Raw genomic sequence first — 8,872 nt, forward strand, 5'->3', positions numbered from 1 at the left:
CTCCGCCTCTCCACGGCCCCGCCCCCTGTGCCCGCCGTCTCGTGCGCCTGCGCGCAGCCATCTTGGTAAAGGAAACGGGGTCTGCCATTTTAGTAAAGGGGAGGTTTTTCTTTCGCTTCCTTCTTTCATCCTGCAAATCTTTTCGGAGCGCATTTCAAATGCCAAGCTCCGGGCTAGTAATTTAGCGGCGCACAGCCCCTGCTCTCGCGGAGCTTATCTACCTTCGTTATACACACAATTTAGCCCTAGGAGTCGAAAGTGTCAAAGGACAATTTTGCCCAACGATCTCCATTGACTTTTCAATTATAAAATCAGGTGACACTAAAGTCCATAAAATAGAATTAAGTGTTCTAATGAGCTCAGCTATAAACGTTGGCCTTATGGATAGAAAAAGGGCAAAAGAAAATCATAATCAAACCCCCCCCCATCAAAAAAAAAAAAAACGGATTTGTTGTTGTTTCAAAGTTACTCTCCTGAAGGCTGAGACAGGAAGACAATAGAAAAATAGCTGGTTAACACCAGATTACTTATAATGTTTAAGGATTGAGATGAGGGAACTTCACTAAATTAAACTGACCTGAGAAAATTTGGTTGTTTTTCTCCAATCCTGATTTCTCATAAAGTCAGATACTTGGTTTCAGCTTGGTAAGATGGAGCTTTGGCATGAGGGATTCCATTTTTATGTTTAGCCTCCCCTGCTGAGGTCTAGTGGGGGAGCTTAGTCCAAAACGGTGGGCTCCTAGAATTTTTATTTTACAAGAGGTAAATAAAGCTTTTGTAGTCCCTGCCCTGTCAAATGTCAACTGAGACCTGAAGGCTCAAATCAGATTTGACCACAGCCAAAGGAAATGCAACTCCAAAGATTGTGAGAGGGAAAAGAAAAAAAAAAAAAGGATTGTATTCAAAGCAAGAATTCACTATGCTGCTATTGGCCATGCAGTTGTAAAATGCTGCTTTTGAGGAATAGTGTCAGGAAGCAAACCCAAGCAGCTGCGGTTGAGTTCTAGGGTGTGCCTCCTGCATACATTGTAGCAATCTAACCCATGGCCTCAAATCTGAGTGTGAATCAAAATCTCACTGGAAGGCATATTTAACTAGGGATTGCTCAACCCCTGCTTGTTAAGTAGGACCTGATAATTTGCATCTCTTAACAAGTTCTCAGGTGATGCAGATGCTGAGACCACATGTGGAGAACCACCAGGCATTATTCATGTCAAAAAACAAAATTACAAATAAGTTTACAGATAAGTTTAATAAGATAAGTTTTAAGGCTTTTATTCGTGAGTCTAGAATCGGTGGACACCTCATTCCATAAAATGGGAGTGTTCCAATGAACCCAGAGCAAAGGAGTTTAGTTTTATAGACAGAAAAAAGGCTGAGGAAAGCAGAAACAGAAACCAAAAAGCAGATTAGTCATTTCAAAGTTGGTTTTCCTAAGCAAAGCAGACCTCCTTATTGGGCCAGCTAAAACTGGCCTTTTGAGAAATTTGGCTTTAACTCTCCTGACTTCTCAGAAGGTCAGATAAACTAGTTTCAGCTAGGTGACATGGAACTTCAGCATGAGCGCCTCCATTTTGGTTTGGTCTCTTAGGCCTGGTGTAGGAGCTCAGTACAAACCAATGGCCTCCTGCAAATTGTATTTAATATTGATTACCATGGAGGTCAACAATTTTGTTTACTTTTTAGCAAATATTTATTTTTGTGCACTAAGTGACAACCACCGTTCTAAGGATTTGTTGCTGAATGCTCAGTCCTTGTCCCCAATGCCAATCCAATAACAAGGACATAGTTTTAAGAAAAAAAAAAAAAAAGGTTTATTGCTTCACCTTCAGTAAAGGAGAAACACAGGGGAGTCCTGTCCCAAAGGCTGTGTTTCCTCCCCCATCAGCAGAAACAGGGGGTTTTCAAAGAGGCGACTCAAAGGCTACATTCCACGTGTTCTCTGTCGCAGTGGTAATTCACTTGATAATTTGGGAGACAGTCATTTCTGAGATCTTCTGGTACCATCCCCAAAGTCTGGATGACTTCATTCCTATGGTGGATGTGTACTCAAGGACAGATAAATCTGCCTAGGATGGGGAAGAAAAGTAATCCTGTTCCCCTGATATTGGAGAGGGGGAGAGATTAGGGAGGAGCAGGGAAACAAACATGTCTATTCTAGAAATAAGTTGCAGAGGCAGAGCAGCAAGGATTGTATTCAAAGCATAAAGTGGACCCCTGTTCCAGATTCACTGCTGAAGAAAAGAGACATATTTGTGTATATTCCAGAATTTCTTATGGAATTTAAAGAAGTTATTTTAAAAGTATTATGCAATGATGAATCAGTTATAATTGCAATAAGGTCCTTGCTCAGCAACGGGATGGCCATCTTAAGAAATAGCCGCCATTTTAAGAAAAGTTTCACTTTCCCGCCCAAGGGCCTTTTTGAGAAAGACTCACCACTCCCTCCCACCAACCCCACACTCAACTGCCCCCATTAGGGCCCATGGGCTCTAATCCCTGAGCCTGCCCCATAAAAGTCCCAGAACTCAAGCCTGTATTGCCTCTCTCCATCTATGGAGATGGCCTTCATTTGTCAGCTCTGACAGAGAAGCTCTCGTGTGGATCTCTGCCTGGTGTCCGTCTTTCATTTCTCGCTCGCCCTTCTCTCGGTTCTTCACTTTCTTTCATGGTATCAAAACCTGGGATCAGGTTCCCAGTGTGCCCACTCCCCTCTTCGAGGGTCACTGAGCATTCCTGGGCCCCGATCTGAATTCCATCATGGGCCCAGGCCCTCCATTCTGCAGAACGCCCTCTCTGCACCCACCACCAGACATCTCAGGTAATACCCCGTCTCTGGTTGACTTAAACAACCTATGAGTCCTGGGAGGTGACCATTGATTGTCCAGCACTCCCAGAGTTACCATGTAGTCAGGGGCACCCCCAGCCTCAGCTTTCACAGCTTTGGCTGGTCCCTACTGCTAACCAGGTCTATAGGTGCCCTTTTATTTGGGTCCTGGGTTTTGAGAAAAGCCACTGAGGGTGATTGGGAGTTGTTCCTGGTGAGACCTCTTGGCCTTGGGTTAATCTCTATGGCCTCTGGTCCTATGTAGTCCCGGCCGGGCGCCCATGTGCCTCTATGGGCTTCTGTCCCCAATGCTTACCCAGTGGTGGTGACAACCCCTTAAGCATAACCGTCCTCTCAACCAGGTGATACTAGAGACTGGGGGATGCCCCACCTCAAAATTCACCTCCTACATCTCACCATGGGTGGCCCCTCCTCCATTCCCTCCCATAGTCCCCAAGGCTGCCTTCTGGCTAACCTAGGGGGTCTCTCTCTCTCTCTCTCTCTCTCTCTCTCTCTCTGCCTAACCCCCCCCCCAAATTTAGCCATTTGTGCAATCAGATCTGGCCTCAATATCATGTGAACTCTAAATGGCCGCTTAACGGCATTCTAGATCCCAATATTATCAGGGATCTTTTCAACTATTGTGAGCGTTTGGGAAAATGGAAAGAGATATCATACATCCAGGCCTTCTCTTCTCTGTGTTCTAAGCCCTCTCCCTGCAACTCTTGCTCTCCTGCACAAGTCCTCTTAGCTGTCACCTCCCCTATGCCTGTTTCCAAAGGGACAGAAAATCCAACTGAGGACTCCTCCTCCTTCAACCCAGCGGATGAGCCCCCACCATACCACAATTCTCTTTCTGATGAAGCTATCACAGCAACTGTCCCCTCAGCCCCCCCTCCGCCCTTGTCTCCTCCTGCTACATGCTCACAGGCTGCTGCTGCCCAACATGAATCTCTAAGTCCTCTACACTAGGTGTCTGGGGTACATGGTGTAATCCGGGTTCATGTGCCTTTCTCTTAGTCAGATCTTTCACAGATACAAAAGCAGCTTGGGTCTTGTACTTCAAGCCCCACCACCTATATCAAAGAGTTTGAATCTCTGACCCAATCATATGATTTGATCTTCCACGATGTCCATATGATTTTGTCGAACACCCTCCTGCCCAAGGAGTACAGGCGAATTTGGGAGCAAGCTAGAAATCATGCTGATGGGGTACATCAGACCTGTCCTGCCCATCTGATTGGCACTGAAATGGTCCCTGGTCAGAACCCCAGCTGGGATTATAATTCGCCTGGAGGAGTAACTAGTAGAGACCAATTCATTACCCACCTCATGGCAGGACTTAGAAAGGCAGCCCATAAGGCTATCAATTATGAAAAGCTCCAGGAAGTCATCCAAGATAAGAATGAAAACCCTTCAGCATTTTTAGACTGCCTGACCAGGGCTTTATGACAATATACTAAGCTGGACCTGAGACTCCAGATGGGAGACAACGACTAATGACCTACTTTTTCTCCCAGAGTTTCCCCAATATGGAGGCTAAACTAAGGTGCCTCAAAAGGGAGCCCCTAACTCCCCAAGCTGAGGTTCTGGGAGTGGACTTTAAGGTTATAACGGGAGAGATGAGAAGCCCAGAAGCAGAAATATATCAGATGCTCGCTCAAGCCCCCTATCCGGCCTCAGCATCTGTCCCTTGTTCCACTGGCCCAGGGAAGGGACCACGCGGACCCTGTTTTAAACAGGGTCAGACAGGTCACTGGGCTCATACATGTCCCAAGCCTTGCAAGCCTCCGGCCCTGGTCCTAAAGGCTGTCAGGAGGGACACTGGGTCATTGACTGTCCCTGAGCCCATAGCAGCCCCTGGCCATTGGCCCTTCTGGTTCTCCTTTCCAACTCTAAGAACTGGCTGCAGAGGACTTACAAAGCCCAGGTCCCCATCACTGACCACTACCATTACTCGGCAGGAACCCAGGGTACTCTGTGTATTTCGGGTCGGCCTGTCTCCTTCCTCCTGGACACTGGGGCTACATAGTCAGTCCCCAAGGAGTTCTGGGGGCCTGCTGCCAACCCTTACAGACACCTAGCCTTGTTTGCGCCTTTGGCTCTCTAATTTTATCCCATATCTTTTTGGTCATTCCACAGTGTCCTGTTCCCGTTATGGGAAGGGACATCCTCACAAAGTTGGGGGCTACGCTTTCCTTCTCCCCTCACGTTCACTCTCCTGATCCTCACCCTGACCTTAGGCCCCTTCCCAATCCCATCTGCCAGTGCCTTCCCACCACCCCTTCCAAGGTGAACCCTACTGTCTGGGGTGTTTCAAGTCCTCCTATCGCCTCACACCACGATCCCAGTCACCTCTGTCTCAAAACCCCCTCCATTTTCTGGCCCAGTCACAATACTGCTGTCCCCCCTTACTGCTGCTGCTGTCCCTCTCTTTTTTTGCAGAACAGCCTCATCAGGCTCCTGATAATAACCGCTCCTTACCCCAGGTGTGTGTAATTATGATTAGTCCTGAGCCACTTTTCTTTCATTAATGCCAGTGACTCGGTCACATTCTCCCATCAGCCTTGCTCTCCCCTCTGGGGATTTGAGCTGCTCTGGGATCCTGGCCTGAGGGCCCAGGACAATGACCACACACCTTCCTCCATGCACCTCGTGGTTGTCTTCTGCATCCACGGACTCCCACCTCATTTGGGTAAGTGACTTCGCCCTTCCCCTCCTCTCCTCCCCACAAGTCTACTCCCTAGAGACGACAGTGACAAGTCTCCTCTCTAGAACTTAGATCTCGGCCCAGCACCAAGATTCTCGGCCATCTCTTCCCCCTGGCGAGTTCACTCTCGGGTCTCGTGAAAGCCCTGGCCCGGCAACCAAGGCTCTCTACCGGCCAAGCCCAGGACTAGGGAAGTAGTGGGTGACTCCCTTCTCTCAGTCCCAGACTCCAGGTCACCATGGGAACTCCAAAATCCCACCTGACGCCCTCTCGGCTGCCTCCTCGCACCCTTAGCCCTGCTCCGTTTGGCTCCTGATCTGAAGGCCCAACCACAATTCAACCTTCCCATCTTCATAACTTTTATTACGAGTGCTCAGGAAAATGGAAGGAAGTCCCTTATGTGTGGGCTTTCTCCTGTCTCCACTCTAAGCCTTCCCTTGGCTCCTCTTGCTCCCCCGCCCAGCTTCTACCTGCCACTAAAGCTCTGGACTCCTCCAGAGACCCAACTTCTAGACAAACAAGGGACCCAGAACCCTGCTCCCTTCTTCTGATATTGAGGCTAAACTAAGGTGCTAAACTAAGACTGGAAGATCCCAGTCTTACTTTCCACTGGTGCTCACCTTTAAACCCTGCTCCTCTCCTCCCTGCTCCTCAGGACTCTCCCAACTCTCCTCCTCTCACCCATTCATGCACTGAAACTCTGGAAGAGCTTCTTTTATATCCCTCTCACATACAGGAAGGCCCCTTGCTCCAGGCCACAGGCACATGGTCCACAGATGGCTCCTCCTTCCTTCAGGAGGGAGCTCCTCAGGCAGGGTCTGCTCCAGTCTCTCTCACCTCGGTTGTGGAAGCCACTCCCCTCCCCAGTAACACATCCACCCAGCAGGCTGGACTGGGTGCCCTCATCAGAGCCTTTGCTTTGGCAAAGGGAGCCTCCCTCCATGTCTCCACGGATTCCAAACATGCTTTTCACGTACTTCTCTCCCACTCTGCTACTTGGAAGGAGCACGGATTCCTTACCACCAAGGGAACTTCAATTACTAATGCTGATGAACCCAGCCCAATTTCATCTTAAAATTGGGAGCCATCTCATCACAAAGTCATGAAAAGCTAATTTCTGTTTTCCTATAAATTACTGCGATCTCTAAACTTGTTAGGAATTCCTGCCCGTGCCTTGAACTCGCCCATGCCTGGCTCTCCCTGACCAGATAACAACCCTCTCTGAAACCTTAGTGGTGCCTCATAAATCCTGGTTCCCCCTGACCGGATAACAATTCTCTCTCTGAAACCTCAGTGGCACCTCATAAATTCTGATGTTGGGATCTGAATTTACTCCCTACCTTGGAATATCATGCCATGTAGATCATTAACCTACCATCTGCCTTTGTATTACGCTTGTTAACATCCTGTTATCTGTAAGTTCTCAAAACGCCCCCATTTGCAACTTTTTGTGCTATAAAATCTTGTTCCTGGAGAGCTGGGGTGCTGTTCTCTGGCCCGGATTTTGAGTGAGACAGTCGCTGGCTGTTGAGAGCCACAGCCAAAGGGGCCCCAGCAAACTTCCAGCTGCCAGCTGATGACTGGCTCACAGCGGCCCCAGCAACCTTCTAGCTGCCAACTGATTGGCCTCTCTGCGGTGATGCCCATTGGGCTGTTTCCCCGCCCTTTCAGACCACGGAGCTGCTCATTGGGGGACTTTTTTTGGCTCCGCCCACGCGACCCAGCCAATCGGCCTCAAGAGCAGGAGGAATGGGGGAGGTTGAGAGGCTTGTGGGAAGCCAGTGGTGGCAGTTGGGCTCTGAGGGTTTTCCTGAGGAGCTAGTGTGGTGTGGTGTGTGTGTTCTAAAAATAAAGTTCGTTTCCTTTGACAAGTGGCTCCTGAATTGTGCCCAGCCAGACTGCGGCATTTGGTGGCCCACAAGGGGAAAACGACTGAGGGTAAGTGATAAGGTAAACTGCTCGCCCCTGAGGGCAGGGCGAGAGGATGGGTAGCCATTTTAAGATTCTTCTTTTGTCTTGCTTCACTTTTGTTTTAAGTTGCCTGTCCCTGGAGATGAGTGAGACGGAAGAAAAACCGCTCACATCTGAGGAACAGATAGGGAGAAAGGACGGATGGAGATTTCAGGAGGATAGAAAGGCTATTATAATGATTTTTTCTTGTTCCATTTTTGTTTCACTCTGTTTCAGTTTTGTTTGGAGTTATCTTGTTGGGTTGTATTATGGTTATAGTAGAAATATTCAAGTAAAAGAGAAGGTCTCTCAAGTTAGTCAGACAGAGGAAAAAATTCAAGTAAAAGAGAAGGCCTCTCGAGCTAGTCAGACAGAGAAAGAAAGTTTAGTGAAGAAAAAGCCATCAGGGGGAAAGTTACAACAGGAGACTACTACTAACACCTTTCTATCACCAGAGGGCGTAAGTGTCCAACCAACTGCGCCACCTCCATATGCTGGGAGGCCCCCAACGCCCGCAGTTGATAGATGGGATCCTGAGACAGGACCTCAAAGATCAGCATGCTCTGTATTTGAACAGTCAGAAGGGCAGCGAATTCACCATGTTTTAGATTTCAAAACAGTGAAGCAGCTAAAAGAGGCTGTAACAACCTATGGTCCTCAAGCACCCTTCACTGTAAACATGGTCGAATCCATTACCAATTTGAGCATGACGCCAGCAGATTGGACTAGTATGTGTAAAGCTGTGCTAAATGGAGGACAATACCTGTTATGGAAGGTTGCCAATGAGGAATTTTGCAAGGAGACGGCTAGGCGAAATGCAGCAGCTGGTTATCCTCAGAGAAATTTAGATATGTTGTTAGGAGAGGGACCTTATGAGGATCAGCAGCAACAAATTGCATATGATCCTGGTGTATATGCACAAATTAATGCAGAGGCGGTTAGGGCATGGAAGACTTTACAAGGACATGGAAGTTTACAAGGTCAGTTATCTAAGGTAATACAAGGAGCTAATGAACCTTACGCTGAATTTGTAGATAGGCTTATTCAAACAGCTACCAGAGTTTTTAGGGATACAGAACAAGCAATGCCATTAATAAAACAACTGGCTTATGAGCAAGCAAATCGTTGGTGCAGAGAGGTCATTAGACCATGGAAACATGAAGATTTAAACACATATATTAAATTATGTAGAGACATTAATGAACAAGGGCAAGTCTTGGCAGCTGCAGTACAACAGATTTTAGATGCCAGGCCAAAAACATGCTATAATTGTGAACAAACAGGACATTTTAAAAGGAATTGCCCCCATAGAAGGAGGGTTTAACAATACTAGGTATCAAAGGGGTAGAATACCGGGTATTTGCCCACGATGCCATAGAGGGAGA

The sequence above is a fragment of the Marmota marmota genome, unplaced genomic scaffold (assembly GCF_001458135.2).
Source record: "Marmota marmota marmota unplaced genomic scaffold, marMar, whole genome shotgun sequence".
Taxonomy (NCBI): domain Eukaryota; kingdom Metazoa; phylum Chordata; class Mammalia; order Rodentia; family Sciuridae; genus Marmota; species Marmota marmota.